Below are 19,724 nucleotides of genomic sequence, written 5' to 3' on the forward strand. Positions count from 1 at the left end.
GCATAGGTAACCAGATCACAGCTAGCACAAAGCTACAAATCTCTGACCCTCCTCAGAAAAAAAACACCTGAAATCGTGCTGTTTGGAGTCCCATTGTCACAGCAGGGTGCTGCCCTTCTGACAAGGGCCCCAGGGAAGGGATGCCAAAATCCCAGTGCTGCCCACCAACACTTCCCCATGGCCGGGAGCCACCAGACCCTACCAGCTCCCTCGGGAGGCTGGCTGCTGACAGAACTGCACATAGCCCATCCAAATCCAGAGGTAATAAATAAAGGCATATTAATGCTCCCAGCAAGTGATGAAGCAGTTGGATTTATACCCCTTCACATCAAGGGCTGTCAGAGAAGCACACCGTGCTCATCACAAGTCATTTTACATGAGGTCAGCGCAACACCCAACCCTCACTGACGCTGGGTTGGATTAACATGGGGCTTAGGCACCACTCGAGCCCCACTTTAGCCCTCCGAGTGGAAACCCTGTTTGCTTTTGGTACAGGAGGAATTTTACCCAGAGACTTCACGTTGACTGACAGCCAGCTGGGTACTCGCTGCCACAAGAAAAGTAAATAACACAAAGCAAAACTGGTTGTCACTTTGCAAAGTGCTATTAACAACCCAAAGTAGAAACCACTAACTGCTGTTGTGGAGAGCCACTGAAGGAACAAGTCAATGTGTTTGTTTGTTTCCTTCACCTTAAATGCTTCGAAGAATCACGAGAGGAACAGTATTTCAACTGTGAACTATCCAACCTTCAAATGCATTACCCCAGGAGAAGACCAGCATTAACATCTCTGCACAGCCACCACAAAGAAATAGTCACAGCCCCCAGGACCTGAGAGATGCTCCGAGCACGCTTACTTTTTGGCTGGGAGAGCTACTGAAATCCACACGAAAGATGCACCAGATTCATGTCAATAAAAGGAATATTCCAGAACATTTGTGAATTATCTGTTCTAAGGCAGTGAACCCTTCTTCCTTTCATCTTCTCCATAGAGAAAACATGTAGTAGAGCTACATAAATTATCAGCTATACCATGAAAAATAACCTCCCAGGACTACAGCAAGCACTAGAAAATGCAGTTTCTCTCCAGCACTGTTTCCTCAAGCCCAAGAAGGTGGGGAATTGAGGGGTTAGAAGTCAGGCAGGGTGGTGTTAACCCCGAGCCACTCACCAAACCCCATGCACCGTTCCAGCAGAGGATTTTGTACTGGCTTTGTGCAGATTGAGGTTGCTGAGCACTGAACATACGGTGCTGGGGGAGACACCACCCAGATCGGATGCTGAAGCAGGGGCAGGTGCTGCTCAGCCACGTGCTGCTCATGGTGGCAGAGATTTTTGTTCTGGAGGGGGACAAAAGGGACCCACAGGGGGCCACAGAGGACCCCCATCCCTGCTCTGACTGCAAGGAGAGCCTTGGGCACCCCTAAGCTCTCGCCTGCAACATGCACAGGTAAAGGAGAACTCAAAACTGTCACAGACACCAGGCTAGTGGAACAAAGCTCAAAAATCCCTAATGGCTTCAAGCAAACACAGCCCCATGTTTACTATTTCTGCAGTACCTCATTATTTAAGCCAAAACACATGATTTTAAGACAGCTGACTCAGGGCTTTTAGTGCTTGGGGTTGCTAACACCGTATGTGCACAAATGCTTTTCAGAGGTTCTGATCACCTGCAATTCACACCAAATTGTGGGTAGCTAGCACTAAAAACAGCAAGCCTGTAATTTTATATGCAGTTGCTATTTTACTTCCCGCTTTCTGTTGTGACCTTGATATTTTTGTGGTCCCAGATAGATGCAGCAAATGGAAAAAAACATTATTTTGCTCCCATGCAAAGCTGTTTCATCTCAGAAGAGGTGGTGAATTTTTATGCCCGGTGGCAAACACACAACCCGTAATCCAAAGTAAGTGTTACCTGTGGCAGACAGGCTTCTGCAGCAGCACAGGGACACGCTCCCACGGAGAAACTGGCAGGAATTTTCTTAAGGTCAAGCTCTGGCTCCAGCAGGGACGATACCAGATTTTACAGGCTGGCAACCAGTCACCTTGTTGCTATTCAGAGCAATACGAGCTCGTTCATTTGTCTCTCACTGTAGTTAAAAAGAAAATAAAGAAAAAGACACATCAACACAACTACAAAGAGCAGCTCTCTAGAAAGCAAGCTACAATATATAGGTTACAGTTTCCTGCTAAAACAAATCCCCTCACAGTATGATTTCATAGGCCATGCTAATTATTTTTAGGGCAAGCATAATAAAACCCAGGTGATTTGCCTTTAGCAATTTCTTCTTATCTTCACACAGCTCCGGATCATTTACCCACATGGCAAGCAATTACAATGAGCCCTGCAGTTCTTAACAGACATCTTTTGTCGAAACCCGGCAAGAGTACACAAAGGTTAATATGCTTCTGCACTACAGAAATCTGGGCATTGTCTTGTGGGTTGTAAGACGTGCTGGTGACATGCTGAATTCAGCTGATTTACAAGATCAGCAAAACAGAAGGTTTTCCCACCGGGAGCCTTCTCCTAACTATTTCCTCACCGGGATGTTGGCGGGCAGGAGCCTGGGATTTGCCACGCTTCTGCGTGGAGCACGGAGCCGCCCTGCACGGCACCGAGCGGGGCTGCAGCCAGGCTCTGCTCGCCTCGCTTCCCCCTAGAGCTGGGCTTCTGCTTCGTGATAACACAGAAAAGCAAAATCAGCCCACACCGTGGTCCTGTGCCTCCCGCAGGTTGTGTCTGTCAAGCGTCGTGTGGCCACAGCAAGGGAGAGTTTTGCTCCTGGGCTGGATGTGAGTGGGACTTGGTGTGAGGGTCAAAATGCAGGGAAAGGAGAAATTCATCCATGCTGCAGCACCAGGCACTCATGGCTGCTTGTATTAAATTGTCTCTCCGTTGGGTATTAAATATAACATACGTTTAAGCTAACTCTGGGGTGCCTAAAGAGTAGAGACAGGAGATCTTTCCTCAGCTTTTATTTATATCAAAATATGTATTTGTATTGATGAAGTCTCGTCTGTCAGGCTACCGATGGAAAATCACTCTTGATGCAATAAAACCCTGCAGCTTGCTCAACTCTGCTAACGTTATCCCTACCCTGGCATTTAATTACAACTTTCAGGCTGAGGACCGACCCAGCTTGGTAGGAAGGGGAAGGATCCACAGCACCACGGGGTCCTACACCGCCGGGATGGCGCTTGGTCCCAACGCGGCGCTGAGGGAGCCGATTACAGAAGGAGAAGCCTGTTGTATGGCGTAAAGAAATAATTAAAAAAACCTTCAGAAGGTTTGGCAGCATAAAAATTTCTGGCTCTGTCGTCTCTCTGTTTCTGTGAGCAGCAAAAGATCCATAATTCTCACACTTAATGTAATTCCAAGGCATCTAAAGTGATTTACAGTCAGTTTACTCAATACTTTCAGCTTTATTTAATGTAACAGTTATGGCACATAAAAAGTTTATTGAAAATCCTTTGGGAGTATGATTGAGTAAGAAACAGTCATTGCTAATACCATTACAAGAGCTGAAGAGAAGGATCCCAGCATGTTCTCTCGGTGACCTTTATGGCTCCGTGAGCCAGGGTTACCCCAGGAAATCCTCCCCGCCTCTCGGGGACCGTGCCCCTGCCCCGGGGGGGCTGTGTTGGTCTCCTGCCCCCTGGGGCCGAGGAGCTGCTCGGCCTCGCCTTCAGGGTGGGAAGCAAAGGGAACTTCTGGGAAGCCGAGGAGGGAGGAATTTCCCTCCTGCCAAACTCGCTCACTTATGCAGTTATTTATTTTCGTATCTGCCATTTGCAAGCAGAGTTGACGCTCTTCTCCGAAGAGCAGAGGAGTTGCTTTGGGTGGGGTTGGGATGCGAACAGGGCTGCAGCCGAGCAAAATTGCACGGATCCTTCCCAGCTCAGCTCCCCGCTGTGCCATTAACTCTTTCAGCATCATCAGCCTGCTAAGCTTCTCCCCAAAACCAAAATTGCAAAAGCTGTTAATTTGCCCTAGCAGTTAACAAACATTACTTTCCTATCATTAGAGCAATCCCTATAATTTACTAAATGCCAACAGTGCTAGAGATAGCATCCACGGTGGTGCAGATATCTCAACATCAATTTTTGTCGGGTATTCTTGCACTGTTGGCAGCTCACCAACATTGCCTGAAACAAGCGAGCATTCACGTCTATCTCAGAAGGCTCCAAGAGGAGCACAGTAATTATTGCCGTCATGTTGGCAGCACCTAGAAGCTCCAGTTGCAGACCAAACCCAGCTCGTCCACGCGGCGTAAACACAAACCACTGCAAACCTTCCCGAGGGCACTGGTGTGAGCGCTCCCTTTCTCCATCCCTCGTGCCAAGGCTGAAGGCAGACGCCGAAGGACGATGCCTGGTGCCGCACGCGGTCTCCGGCGCCCAGGCAGATACGGCAGAAAGCGCAGCCTTCCCTCAGCTGGGACGCTTCCAAGATCTCTTTTCTCAAACCTACTTTCACACACAGTCACAGATTGTTTGCAAGCAAGCCATCTTTTCCAGGAATCAGAGGTGAAAGGTGTGTTATGCGAAGGCGGGAAGAGCCAGCAAACCCAGCACCAAATGAAAAATAAAAGCGCGCTGAATAAACTGGAATAAATAGACAGTAAAAGAAAAACATGTTCCACATGTGCGTGTTCCATAAACAGAAAAAAAGGTTACATTTTTTAGATAAGGCAACTGTGATGGATTGTTTAGCTGTATTTGTCAATCAAGTATTAAGACTTGCAGAATTAAAATCAGAGCAGTTCAGAGATGGATTCCAAGCTCTCCAAAACATCAGGTTTGGCATTTAGATAGCTATCAAGCTATCATCTCTAGACAGACAAACAGATAGATGGATGGATGATTTGGAGAAAAAGATGGAGACATTCTTTCAAGACTTTTTTTTTTTTTTTCCAAGAGATGATTTGCTTGTGCCAAGAATTCAGCCTGGGGACAAGTCCAAATGTAGCATTTCCTCTAGCTTAAACTGGGGCTTGGCCCAAACTAAACTTTGGCTCCAAAGACCTGCTCTCAGCAGGGACGCAGAGAACAGGATTTGGTGCCTCAAGCCCACCCCTGGTTTAGCAGAACAGAGATGTGCATCATTAGAGGAATGGACACCTGCCTTTGCCCCCAGAAACACCATTTACAGGTGCCCAAATGTTAATGCCGAACAGATGGGTGGGAGAAAAGCAGCATTTCATGCTGGAATGGGCAGAGCAGACTCCAACAAGCCCACTATTGTTAGACAGAAATTCCTAGAAACAGATGCAGCAAATTCAGTGCTTCAGAGCCAGTTCTGGAGTTTGGGGTCTGCTGGGAGAAGACTGTGTAGCTTATGGATTAATGTACTATTATTACATTACTCTTTAAGCTTCAAAGGTCTGCCAGGAAACCTAAGCCTACTATCTATTGAATGACATTTTAAGAACAAATAATACATTAATATATTTAATTTGAGAATAAACACATACATTATAGGAAGGGATTTTGTCTATGCTGATAAGTCAGTGCCTGACCTTTCCATTGCAATCCCCGGGTGCTGAGCCGTAGAGGACCTCTTCCAGGAACCTTTGCTATCAGCTGCGAGGCAAGTGCCTTAACGCTGGTCCTGCCGGCTCAAAACTGCAGCTGACACGCTGTTTGGAAATGGGAGCTTAGCCGTAATTATCCCTTCGACACTAATCTACAGCTACACTAAATCTTGTTGCCTCAAATTAGTTAATCAATTAAGTGTCAAACCACAAAATGTTAGTGATTGTGGCCTGGATTTATTGCCTTGGCACATGCTTCCATCTGCTGCCTCGCTCCTTTACTCAGGTTCTGCCATCGGAAAACTTTGGGACAGGCACTTCCCTCATTAGGGTTGGGTTAACGAGGCCAGGCCTGGAGAGTACTGGGTCCAGTTCTGGGCTCCCCAGTACAAGAGGCTCGGAGCTACTGGAGAGGGCACGGTGTAAGGCCACAGAGACAGTCAAGAGACTGGAGCATCTTGTTATGCTTACAGCAAGTCAGAAAGTCCTGGTATTTGCATAGGACTGCTTGGAAAAATTTTGAAGCTGATCAGTTCTCCTGGAAATGTTTTCAGCTTCAGAGGTAGGGTTTTTTGGAATTTCAGTGAAAAGATAAAACTGATAACTGCGACATTTAGCTTTTTCAAAAGTCATGTGAAAATATTCAGCTTTGGAAAATATTTCTGGTCAAAAAATAAAATAGTCTGTTTTCCTGGAAACAGTCTCAGAAAATAAATGTCATGCTTTTAAGTGTATACTTGAAAAAGGAAGAAAGGGAAGCTTTTTTTTTTTTTTTAAAAAAAAAGTTTTAGTTTTTTTTGCCATTATTGAGAAACAAAAAAAAAAAAAAAAAATGACTTTTCGATGGAAATTTCAGTTCTCGGTGAAAAGCTATTTTTCATTTAAATTATGTTTAGAAGAAAAATATTCACCCAGTTCTAGTCCCCAGGGCTAATGTCTGCAAGAACTGTGTGGCCAGGGGTCATCTTCTCCCCATTTACAACTCCTGGGGCCAGAGCAGAGAGGGAAAGAGATGAGTATTCAATTCTCGGGGTCCCCGAGTGAGATGAGTGATGCGGGGCAAGTTATTGCCACACTGGGAGCAAATGAAAGCATCCCGCTCCTCGGCTCTGTCATTGTCCTGCCTCTGATGATCAGTTAAAAATGTAAATACAAAGGCTAGACTTTGGGAAAGCTCGTACAGGACGATGGGGGGAAAAATTGCAAAAGTGAGGTTTATTGATCCCCAGTCGAGATTGATGGCACAATAAGAGCAGGAGGCGAAGAGTGATTTTGCTTTTGAAAACGTTGATGAATAAGCACTCAGGGGCAACAAATAGCTGGACTCACCGAATGATGGACGGCAGCAGGCGAACAAGATGCATTTTTATAAATGGGTGAAAGGAGAGGAGGACTTATTAAAAAAAATGAATGACCACATGTGGCAGGGATATGCCACTGGGGAGAAGCCAGCCATTGATTTATGTGCACTACTGGCATTTGAAAATTCAATAATAACATTGACAAATGAGAGGCAAAGCTGGCCAGAGGACAGCAGAGAACTTGGAGTGGAGAAAGAAAATGCCAAGGTCAGGATGAAGGAACAGAAAAACATGCTTATGTTGGAAAGGCTTTGAGTTAACTCATCTATATAAAGACATTAAGAAAAATCACTCCGGGATCAGAGCTCACTGTCCCGACTCTGTGGCATGAACTGGAGAGCAGTACATGGAGGAGCTGCAGCACCCCGTGGGCCGCTCTATGGGATAGCCGCCTCCTGTTTCGTGGGGGGCAGTGAGAGAAGGGAGCAGGGTGAGAGGGGGCAAGGAACATTGCAGAGAGGAGAGGCTGCAGGAGGTGGTGTTCTGGCTGGGGCTGGGCAGTAACGGAGGAATACGCTGCCGGCAGGGCTGGCACGTCACACCGTGTCACTGCACCGAAGGCTCGCGCATCCTAAAAAGGCAGAGGAGAGGAGCTGCCAGCTCCTGCGGGCTGGGCAAGTTGTATGGGGCCAAGAAGTGGAGTTTGCCTTCTTCACCTGCTCAGGAGGGGATGGCAGATGCCTCGTTGCAACAACCTCTCCTGCAGCACATTCCCGGTTCTTATAAACCCACGTGAAAAAGCAGGAACCAAACTCAGCAGAGCCATCTCTGGCTACCACGTGCATAATACCTTGTCCTCACCAGCTCACAGAACGTAGCGTGCCACATAATGTTACCTTAACATTTGGTCTACTTAATAAGCCCCCCATTATTTTGTTTTAGCTCCGTGTCTTCTGGCTCTGTTACAAATGGCAGTAAAAGCGTACAACCAGCAGGCCAGGCTGCGCGGAGAAGGCTGGTGAGAATGTGGCAGGAATGTACTTTGCTCTTTCTCACCGTTCCCGGCCTCCCTCCGGGCTTGTATTCATCTATGAAGATGTCTTTTCTAAATGCTGGAAGGTCAGAGGTGTGGCTGGAACATAATTCTGTGCATCAGTGTGCTTGGCTCAGTCGCAGGAGCACTTACTCAGTGGGGGAGAGAGTGCAAAGCCTGTTCACAGCCCCGACACTGCTCACCGGGGCCAGGGGAAGGGACTCCAGGAGGCTGGGTCAGGCCCTGGGAAACCCAGGAGTTTGGAGCTCCGTGGGTTTGAACACTCAGAGGGCACAGATCCCGTCCTGGGGCTCTGCACAAGACTTTGGTGTTGAATGAAGCAAAGACCTCAAACAGAGCAATTCACAGTGTTAGGACAACATCCATCCAACTGAGACTGCCTTGAGCCTGGGGTAGTTCGAGCCCTCAAGATAGGACTTGTGATGCTACGAGTCTTGTGGGATTTTTTTATATATATTTTTTTTCCTGGTCTTTTTGCAAAGCAGTTTATTTCCACCTTCAGCAGAGCAGCTGAACTGTTCGTGGTGCTTTACTGCTCCGTTTTCCAACCTGGTAAATCTCACTGCCAGAGCCAGCTTTATTTTAAATATCATCTGCGACCACATGACTGAATAGCTGCTGTGCAGCACCAGCCTGGATGCTTTAGGATCTGTCCCTAAACAAGTTCCAAGCCAACTAATCCTTCGATACCAGGAGAAGTCATCTGTATCCCCTCTCCTCCAGCCAGAGCAAACTTTGGCCAGGTGTTTTGGGGCCAAACCACCTAAACCCGAGGCCAAAATGCCCTGTTAGCAGGAGGGGGATTTAGGACAAACCTCATTCTTCTGCACCACCCCAGCAGAGGTGTCAGCAGAAGGGTTACACATGATCTCATTAAGATTTACATTGCTGAGAATGGCGTTTGTACTCCTCTTATATGTTCTATATTTAGAGGACTGCTGTTGCCACTCAGCTCCTGTGTATACAGAGTTAGGATCTTGGCACGTTATCCTTTGCCATTATCAATAATGAGGCCCACGTGAACACGCACATTTTCTGCTCAGTATGTACAAGCTCTGAAAACAACCAGCATCACCTCACGTTTCCTTCATCTGAGGATCTCCAAGCAATTCATGCAGGTAAAATAAGTGCCTGGTACAGGTAGGTAAAGCGAGGGACAGGGAATTTATCAGGTTCATCCAGGTTTTATAGGGAGTCTGGATGAAAACAGCCTGACACTGCTGCAGGGATGGCTGGAGCCCCTTCCAGTTTCTGGCAGCGTCTCCCTGCAGATGTAGCTTTACCCCTCTGAAAATCTCGCAGTAAGAGTTTTATACAAATAATTAAGGTTGGCAAGGGGCGGCTTACTCTTTCTGGTTGCTGAAAAAATTCTCTACTCAAGTTTGACATAGCTGAAATAATTAAAGAAGGAAAAAAGTTGAAAAGCCGATAAAATCTCTGAGAGCCCACCCCTCCGCCTGTCCCAAGCAATGTTACGCTGATAGCTGCCTGTGTCAGCAACAGGGTTTTGCAATCAAATTTGAAACAGTGCAGCTGAGGACAGCATTAATTTAGAGTTTGGAGCCAGGACTGCAGAAAACCTACAGGCCCAATCCCCGGCTGGTGTAAACTGGTGTAATTCTGCTGCTGTGAGGCTCGTGAACAGCAACTGAGGATCCGGCCGTAGGATCTTACCCCCTCCTCCCCACAAGGGTTGGAGCAGCTCCTGAGAATCACTCTAGAGCCCATTAAAACAAAAGTAAGATACCTCCAATCATTATTACTCATTTTTATGGCCACGTTGTTCACAAATGACTGAATTTAGCTGTCAAATGTATAGAAAAGAAAAATAAAATCGAAGCATCAGCCATCTGCGCCCCAGAAAATGTTTATATTTTCATGGGTTGTTTATGGCAAGAAGGTCTCAGCTCCTTTGTTCCACGTCATATTAGTTATTGCATGGGAAATGAGTGTTTTTCACTTCGCCATTTATAAGGTTTTTGCATTCTCTCTCTTGTGCATGCTCGATCTCTCCCTATATGTATTTTTAGTCCATATGTCTCGGATTGACGCATGGAATTGTGTTTGTTTTACTGGTTCTGTCTCTCTAATAGTTTTTCATTGCAAAGGGGATCCAATGTTTCTTATTTACTCTGCTTTCTTCCAGTGCCATTATTGTGAGCGCCCGGTTCAATCAATCCAATTGCCTGATAGCTATGAGGTTCCCTGACCTATTTGAGTGTGAAGGAAACGGGAGCGGGGAGAGCTCTGAAAGCCTGCCTTGCCTCGGCTCGGCTCGGGGATGCTTGCAGAGGGCTGGCTCTTGGGAAGCTCGCTCGCCTGCTGGTGCCATGGGTCAGGTCCTCAGCAGGAACCCGGGGTCAATCTGCTCAGTGACATGGGGTATCTGGGGCAGCCCCCAGCTGGGGACGTGGCCTGGTTTCCTTGGATGTACCCAAGACAAGGGCTGGGATTTCCAGGAGTGCCCCATGACCCGAAGGAGGAATCCACGCAGTCATCTCCCATCTCAGCAGCCCCTCGGCTTTCCAGCGAGGTTTAGTGGCAGCACTCAGAAACTCAGGCCCTCTCTCAAGCTGAGTGCCCCAAATCCAGTAGCCACTTAGGAAAAATTTGGCCAAAAGGCATCAAGAAGAAGGCGCAGTTGTTGCAAGTGAGAGTTCCACTCCACCAGATCATGTAAACACATATTTAGCTCTAAGTGGATAAGTAATCCCTCTGAGAGCCACCCAAGTCGAACGCTTTTCTAGATCTGGCGCTGTGCTTCAGCTGAGCAGCAGATTTTTCCCTCTCCCAATCCCCCCGCACAGAACTGCAAGCAGAAGTTAAAATCCTGGCGGCTGCCTCCACCTCCATCCCTGGCCCGGTCTCATGTTCCCTCCCCTTACCTGGGAGCGTGCTGCAAGCGTAAATCTGCTGCGCCCGCAGTAACGTACGGGGCACCTGGGAGACCTCCTCATCACAGCGTGCTGCTGAGGGCCCTGTGCTGTGAGACAAGCTGCAGGAGGAGGGAAGGGGAATTAAAGGGCATGCAAGGACCAAACAGCTGCCTGACGGAGCCAGCTCTGCCCTCTGCATCTCTCCAGAACATTGCCTGCCCTGCCATGGGGAGCGGAGCCTTGCCCATCAGGGGGCAGAACCATGGCCAGGGGACGTCACCGACACACGGGGACGGTGTCACCAGTGAGACCAAGAAGATACACGGGGCTGTCCCCTCTTAGGCTGAGCCAGAGGCAGCATGTGGCCGTCAACCCACGGCGATGCTGAATGAGAAATCCCAAGCAAACGAAGTGAGGAAATGAATTCCAGGCGAGCGGCGCGGGCAGGGGGAGGGAAGGGTGGAACGAGCGTCTCTCTTTTCAAGGCAGCTGGGCTTATTTTAATGGGCAAGGTCAGCAAAGAAATGACCAGGAAGAGAAATCGCTGCCATTACAAATCAGTCGCGATCTTGTATCAATTATTCCCCGTGCAGTTCCCTTGCCTTGGGCTGAAGCAAACACGGCCTAATCAGTTTTACATCTACGTTTAATTTTATTGGAAAGAGGAGCCAGCAATGCATCATGGGGCTGCTGTGTGACATGAAAGGTGACCCCTGCCAACTTAATGACACAATACATAACCCTTAATGAAGTCACTATCTTGTCCTTTTTTTGCTGTCTCAGCCTGATGATTTATGATGGCATCATTTTGCTTTGCCCTCTTTTCATTTCAGCTTGACAAAGTGGATGAAACAATTATCTTCGTTATCGGCCGGAGCAGTAGAAATGTGATAGTTGAGGATTTCTGCAGGTGGAGGCCTCGGCTATGGATCAAACAAATGGAGAAAAGTGCTTAGAAATTGGGGGGTTCCCCCCTTCCTTTCTCTCTCTGGCTGCTGCCTCCCGAAGATGGATGGAGGACCCCAACAAGCCTTGCAGGCCCTACATCACTGTGGCAAGGAGCAATTTCAAGGAGAAGAGATCTTCGGAGCAGCAGATAGAAGAAAGCTGGGAGGTTTCCATCAGGTTCCTTTCTCAGCTCTTTTCCTCTCCTCCCCACATACATGTAGTGATAGGATGCAGACCCACGAACACGCCTGACGGGAGTTATTGGGCATGTATGCAGCTACATAAAGGTACTGAGGGCTAATGGCCAGGTGTGTTTGTGCCTCTGCATATCCAGACGTATGTGGGGATTTCCATCTGATTTTATTAAAAGCAACATAAGCTTGTATGTAATTCTTCAGAGCTGAGTCCACCTCTCCATGGTCACAACACTTGCTGGCTGGAAGCGCACCACAAACCTGCCATTACTGACTGTAGCTTGGTGCTTTGAACAAAACCACAGCCTAGCTTTTCTTCTTTTTTAACCAACTTGAAGAGAAAACAGGTACCTCTTTTTCCCTTGCTACCTACAGAGGTTGTATGATGGAAACCTTCCTCCAGTGACAGATGCAGATGGAAGCTGACGGCACAGTATTTCAGTCCTGCTAGGCAGAGATGACAAAGTGCCCTTGCTAGCCATATGCTTGATGGCACTTGGAACTGCCACAGCAATATTTTTTGGCTGGTGCTGCTCAGGGTCTGATGTGGCTGTTGCTGTTTACTTGGTTTCTCCTCTACATTGAGATGATTCAGGATGACTGTGAGCAGACCTTCGCAGTAGTGTTTAGGCACATGAACAAATTGCTGCAATTCCTCACTGATTTTAAGAGATAAAAAAGACAGACTCGGCTATTCCACTCATGCTCTTTGCCTGCATAGGGCTGATCCTTGCAGCGCCTTTCCCAAGTCCCAGGCACAGCCATTCCTTTACTCTACGAGCTGATGGAAGCCCTCTGTCCACATTTCACCAGCAAGGTTGAGCCTTGCTTGAGCTTTCTGCTCTGTGGTACACTACTCAGCTCCCCCAAGTCCCCGGTGCGAGCTGCTGGAGAACCCTCCATCAGCAGGGCTGAAATTAAAACGTTGTTCCAGGGCTTGAACACAGCACTCAGCCAACTCAATCACGTTGCCCTGCTCCTCGCTATGGATTTGTGTATTTGGAAGGTTACCTATTTTTAGCCACATTTTCGATGTTTTTGGAAAAAGTAGTGAGAAGCCTTCCAGGATTTTACAACTGCTGCTCCGGCCTTCCAGTGCTCTTAAGTGCACCCTTGCAGGTCAAGACCTCTCTACAGGGAACCAGTTAGAGTACCTCTAATTAAGTTATTCTGCCTCATTCCTGACTAATATAAAACACACTTATCAACCCAGATTCTGCATCAGGGCTCTTGATCAGCCTCAAGCTCCATCCTCCTCCTACAAGGACGGCTTTCTCTCCGCGCTGTGACCTGCGCAGGGCTGCTCAGGGAGGGTGGGGAAGGAATGAGAAGATAAATGCAGTTTGGCAGGACATTAAGGGAAACCACAATATTGCCTTGTAATGCAGCTCCTATCTGATCAGCAGAGTCAAATGTGGTGCCGGAGTTATGTCTCATAGGAAGCAGAACCAGCCGCCCCCGTCAAACCGATTGCCGAGATCTTCCCTGAGATACTCCTTCTGTCTGTCAGAGATACCAGCTGCTGAGGAATTCCCAGCATGTGCTGCAAGTGACCCGACCGAGCTAACGCAGACCTTCTCCCGTCCCCATCCCTCAGGCTCGCTGCCTCCAGCCTCCCCCTTTCCCTCCTCCATGGGATTGCAGCCACGCTGTGGAGAAGGGAAAGAAGGGGATGGCTGCATCGCATCGCATCGCACTGCTGTGCAGCCAGGCTCCCACAGCAGGTCAGGGCCTGAGAAATCACAGCCTGGCTTACCTCAGTGCATACAGGACGTAGGAGTGGGACACGAGCATTGCTTTCTCTTATAGTGAGAGAAAAAGATGCAACCCTTGAATTGCTCCTTTAATTTCCTAGCACCTTCCTTCTGCCCTCACAGGAGGCATTTCCTGCTCCTCTTGTCAGCTTGGACAGCATCCTAGGAATTCACTCACATGGAAGGTGATAAATGTGATGCGTTGGCAGAAAACATAGGCAGCAGTAGCCTCTAGTACTTTCAGAATAGTCTGCAAAAATTTAACTAATTAATTCTCAGAGCCATCCTGTAAATTAGGTAGGTATGAAAGCCATTGAATAGGGGAAGGCCAAAGTCATTGAGATCCACCGAGCCCACTGCAGACACGGGTGCTGGATGTGGTCAAGCCCAGCCAGCAGCACACAGCCACGGACCTACAAATCCTGCTTGGGCTCAAACACATCAAAGAGGGAAGAAAAGGCTCTCTGGAGCGACTCCTGTATTGCTGGAATACTTACAGCCCAGAGCAGGACTTGTTGGAAAACGGGAACATTTTACGAATGAACAACCAACCAACTGGAGGGTAGTTTAATCATAATTAATGGAAAACCACCACTCAATGAGTAGCTGAGTGTGATGTACAGTGACTATTTTCTCATCCCCTCTCTTTATACGCCCTTTCTTTCTCACGGCCTTGCTTTAAGAGGTTTTACAGTGTTTACATCACGGTCCTTGCTATGGTATCCATGGGTATCAAACAACTTCAGTTTGGTACGTAGGCTCTGGTTCGGGGAGCAAATAGCTAGGAACCCTCCCAAGGAAGGGCGTGATTTTTCGGATGGACCGAGCTCTCTAAGGGTTAACGCCGCCTTCCGCTTTGCTTGCCTTTCGTCCCCGTGCCAAAAACCCCGCTCGTTCGTCTGCTGCGCTTCCTCCGCGTGTCAGCAAAGGAAATCCGTAATCTCCCAGCTACAGATTTGGGGAACTTTGACATCCCCTAATGAGGTAAACACATTACTGTCATGTACAAACAAACAGCAACAAATTAGCAGCTGACACGTGAGGAAGCCACGGCAAAGCAACATGCGGCGCTCTTTGCAGGCAATTAATGCTGCCTGTGCTGGCTGCTCACGTGCCAGCCGGGTCTCGTCCCGTGCTCCCGGCCCCAGCCCCGTGCCCTCCTTGGCCGTTCTCCACCTGCATCTTCCCCACGGGCTTCTCTTCTCCCTCCTCCACTGCCCGAGGTGTGATACGGGCACTGTGGGTGCTGCCCGAGGACCTGTGATATTGCTCGATGGGAAAATATGACCACACGCCACGAAAATAGCTGCTTAATTGGCTTGACTCTTTGCTTCTCCAAATGGGAACGCGCCCGTGAATTTGGGAGGAAGGACTGCGGCAGCATGGCAGAGGAGGCTCTTTGTATTAGATCTCTTTCAGAAATCAGCTTCTTGAAGTATCACCTGCAAAGATCCCAGGGTCTTTACTTCCAGTCCCTCGCTTTAGACAACATCCCAGGGAAAGGGCTCAGTAGCTAAAATAACCCAGGAAAGGGAAACCAAGCTGGTAAAGAGGGACAGATACTTGACTTTTATTTCAGCAAAAGCCATCTCTATTAAGTGAGAGCCAGGGCAATAGGCCCACAGTCAAAGGGCTTTATTATTATAATTGCTTTGCAAGGGTGAAAGCCTGTGGATAAGAATCCAAATCAGCCATTATTCAGAATAATAATCACGAAAAAAAGATAAATAAATAAAGGTAGGATCCAGCCAAAAAAGGAGCTCACATTATCAGCCAATAAACCAATAATCCATTAGTGACCAAGGTTGCTGAATAATATAGTACTTTCACAGTACCCATAATTTATACTGCAGACTAGAGAATAGACACGATTATTAGAGTGAGGGCTACTGGATGACACATGATGCATGACCGCGCGGCATTGATCTTCACACAACAGGAAGGTGTCTAGACTGGGAGATGTATGGCCGTGCGATTCAGAGCAGGGCATATTTCATGCGGGGCCTAATGGAGTAGTGGAGGCCGTGATGGATGACTTGCCTAGTTTCAGTAGCAGCGCAGTTATAGCAGTGCTAATGCGTGACCTCTCCCGCTCCCTGCGTCCTTCATTCAGTCAGGGTGACCTCATTTAAAGGGATGGAAAATGAGAGGCGCAGGGGATGAGGGGGAGGGAAGAAGGGGGAGAGAGGGGAGGAGAAGAAGAGGGAATAAGAAAAATAAAAGATAAGGAGAGGGCGTGATGTAAATGAAAATCTCTCGTGAGCTTCCACCCTGCTTCAGACTCGCTCCACCATTGCGGCAGCACTGGTGGGTGCGGGACTGATTCTGCTCGGCACCTGTTCTGCTGCTGTTTGGAGCTGATTTACACCAGTGCCACTGAAATCACGGTGAGATCCCCATGGTGCAGCCCCAGCCGTGTTTCTTGCACTCCCAGGGCTGGTGGGATTGGGCCAGCAGCCCGCATTTGCTGCTGCGTGGTGCCCTGAGCTGGCCGTGCAGCACAGGTACCCCTCCTGTGAGCCGGTGGGCTGCGTTGCTGCAGCCCCCACCTGGTCCCCCTGCTGGAAATCATCCCCAGGGCCGGGAACCAGCTCCTGGCCATCAGCAATTTTCAGCCTTGGGCAATAAACCAACTCAAAGCTAGTGATACCTGCAATTTGCGGCAGGCCTGAATCCTTGTCGCATGATTACAGGCGATAAATAGCTTCAGACAGTGGGTGTGTAGTCACCTTGTTACGCTCCTCCGCCTTTCACTGACACCCTCATCTTCCTCTCCAGCAGCCCCCGCTCCAGCCATTCCTCTCCCTGACAGACACCAACCTGGGCCAGGCAGGGGCAGGAGAAACAGAGGAAGCAACGTGGAATGCACACACACACACACAAAAAAAGTAAAATAAACATTAAAAAAAATGCAAGTGGGATCAAAACGGATAAGTTTTGAATTTTTGAAATGGGCCAGATTTGTTCTGAAGTGTTCAAGGTGCTCAAGGGCAGCCACAAAGCCCACGATGCTGCCAAACAAGCTCCAGTTGGGGCACAGCCACCTGGCAAAGCTGGGAAGGACTGAGCACAGGCAGGGCACCTGCTGGCCTCGGGGGAAAGGCTGGGTTCTGCTCAGTCACTCCAGGACACTCATCACTGCAGCCCTGGTGTGCCTGGCCTGGAGGAATTTTACTCTGAATCTCACTAGCTGGGGACTGGGGTGGCAGCACCCAGCCCCTCGGGTGCCCCACACCACCTGCAGGGACCTGACTTCCAGAAGAACCCCGGATGGATCATCAGAAGGATGTGTTTGTTTTGTTGGTTTGTTTTCTTTTTTTTTACTTCCAGGAATTTCTTTAAGAAACCAGCCAAACAGCTATTTTCACGGCGCGCTGTCATATTTTCCCATCTAGCAATATCACTTTTTGACGGACGCTGCCGCATCCATTTGCTGGTGAGAACTGCACCCAGACTGACGAAACGACATCCCAGGAGCTCCATCCAGGCTGCTTTTGTCTCAGGAACCCAGCCCCGTGCAGAGCCCAGCAGGGACGTGGTGGCCACCTCCCCTCCTTCAGCCCGGAGCTGGATGCTCACGGCTTCGGCAACGCATCCTGCAGGGTCCCTAAAGGTTAAAGAAATGATCTCCGCAAGCTGAACTGATAAAATGGAAGCGTTTGCTTTCTCCCCACTGTTTTGATGCTCCTGCCCTTATCTCCTGCTCATTGTTTGCCCTCTCCTGGAGCGGTGCCCGGGGTGCTGTCAGCCGGGGGGGGGGGGCTGCACAGCCAGGGGACAGCCTCCGCCCCAAAGAACCTGCACGCTTAGTGGCGAAGACAGATGGATAAAAGGCGAGATGATTATCCCTGCTCACAAGCACAAACCCGAAGCGCACAGAGCATACATCACTGCTCACAGTCACAAGGAAAGGACCAGAGCAGAACCGGGAGCTGAGCCCCAGGCTCTCAGAGCTGTGCTTCAGACACGAGAGCATCCTTCCCATCCCAAACAGCTCGGCTTAAACCAGGACACGCAGGGGAAATGGCTATTTGTTCAGGCCCGGGAGCAATTCCCAAGTGCCTCCTCCTGTCTCTGGCCCCAGCCCCAACCCTCCTGGATCCCCGGTTAGCGCACAGCCTCGGGGGATCACTGCAGACCCTCTGACACCGTCACACTGCTGCGCCCGGTGCCTGCCACGACAGCTTTGTGGCTCCCTTCCCCAGAACCATACACAAATCCACACAAACCCCCTGCCGCGTTTCCTCCCCTCCCCATAAGGGCTACAACTCCCCGAGCTGCCTGGAAAGAAAAAGAGAGTGGACATTTACTGTGTTTCCTTTACCATCTGGGCTTATTAAAAACTGCGCAGCAAATTAAAAATAGGTGGGAACAAAGATGGGGGAATGACATAAAGGGTTGCAGAAAATTCTCTGTGTACTTTTAAAAGCTGGAATTGCCATATGGACTGGCAGAGAGACATGTTTTACATTTCCACTGGTACATGACTGACATCATTTAGCATTAACTTCTATTTGAATAAAATGGTAGTAGACATTTAGGTAATATTACAGGGCAATAAATGTTTTAAAGAGCCTTGGGGGGATGCTCTTGAAACACAGTCCAGACCAGAACTCTAAAAATATGTCTTAATATATATTAACCTCTTTTAGGACTTTTGGCTCTCAAACAAATAATGGAGGATAGGAGGGATTTTTTTTTTCCTCCCCTTTTACTCTCTGAATTAAGAGTCCCCAGCTATATTTTTTCCTTTTTTCCTCTTTAGCTGTGCTGGGAAGAACATGAGGGAATGTAGTTAAAATTCAAAAAGGTTCCCCTTTATCATTACCATGAATCAACACAATAAATGAGCCCCTTCAGAGCACGGTAATAAGAATTTGATAAATCATCAGCCAAAAATTAACTAGATGTCAAAACAATCTTTGGGAAGTGTGATGGATTAGGGGCGATAGTGGCAATTAATCTCCCAGCATGAGTTCACAGGAGAGACTGAACGCTGGGAGATGGATAGGGGGGAGACCAAGGCCTCACAAGGTCAGGACACTGCGGAAAGGAACGAGAGAGGGAGAGAGAGACGGAGAGAAGAAGAAAAAAAATTCCACTGAGTCGGCAATACCCAGGCCCCCAGCAGCCGAGGTAGAGGTCAGGCACATGCCTTTGAAAACCCTTCTGTCTCCAGCTGCTCCCTGTGATGAGGCAAGCACTTTTCTGCTCCCGCTAATAAATGCCACAAGCCAGCTCGTGGGGTACAACACATGGCCGGAGAGAGCAGGAGACCCAGGCAGGCTTCGTCGGCGGGGCTGTGCTCCTTTGGAAACAGCGATGGGGACGGCAGGGTGCCGGGGAGGGGACTGAGGGAGACAAATCCTTCCCTAATGTGTGAATTCAGCCGTACCGGGCCCGGCACTGGGTGCGTGTGGCTTGACTAATTCTGTCTGAGCGCAGGAGGAAAGTGCCACTGCAGTCATAAATCCCCATCCAGCTGGCAAAACCACTTCCTCCGCCTTCGCCCAAGGTTTTTAGCCCCACGGGAGGCGGCAGCAGCTGCGGGCTGGGCTCCACGAGACCCCTTGGACCCTGCCACGGAGAGCTGTGAGCTGGGAAGAGCCGGCGGAGCGGGGCTGGAGGCAGGGAACAGCAGAGGTCTGTAGCACCACCGAGCGATGGAGGGTCCCACCAGAGGTGGAAGCTTCAAATTGAACCCTAGAGCATCCTGCCAGCAGCAGAACAGTTCATTTCAGTTCATAAGGGCCGTGTAAAGCCTTGGCCTTCCATGCACCTGGCCTTCCAGGGCTCCTGGAAAGGCCTTCCCATTGATGCTATGCATGGAACATTACCAGAATCAATGATTTTTTGCAGCCCTGAAGACAACTTCATGAACAGCAAGAGTCTGTTCAAGGCAGTTACACAACGGCTGGGGATGAAGGAAGAGGAGCAGGGTTTGTGCTCCACTCTTCCTCTGGCACCAGGAGGAGCTGAGACAGACAAAGCTCACCCTCTCTTATGCCTCAGTTTCCCTGGCTTTGCATTGGAGGTGACTAGACCAGCACAGCAGTTTTTAAT

At 48.9% G+C, this 19,724-nt stretch overlaps 1 protein-coding gene across 7 annotated transcripts in view; it reads right to left on the reverse strand.

The window, feature by feature from the left end:
* KCNU1 (potassium calcium-activated channel subfamily U member 1) overlaps positions 1-19,724 on the reverse strand; it is a 177,693-nt gene that overhangs the window by 48,438 nt on the left and 109,531 nt on the right. For all 7 annotated transcript variants that reach the window (XM_072027285.1, XM_072027287.1, XM_072027284.1 and 4 more), the window contains one exon: positions 1,916-2,090. The gene's annotated coding sequence lies outside the window, so the exon portion shown is untranslated. The remainder of the gene's footprint in view (positions 1-1,915; positions 2,091-19,724) is intronic.

Source organism: Anas platyrhynchos, chromosome 23 (assembly GCF_047663525.1).
Source record: "Anas platyrhynchos isolate ZD024472 breed Pekin duck chromosome 23, IASCAAS_PekinDuck_T2T, whole genome shotgun sequence".
In the NCBI taxonomy this organism is placed as follows: domain Eukaryota; kingdom Metazoa; phylum Chordata; class Aves; order Anseriformes; family Anatidae; genus Anas; species Anas platyrhynchos.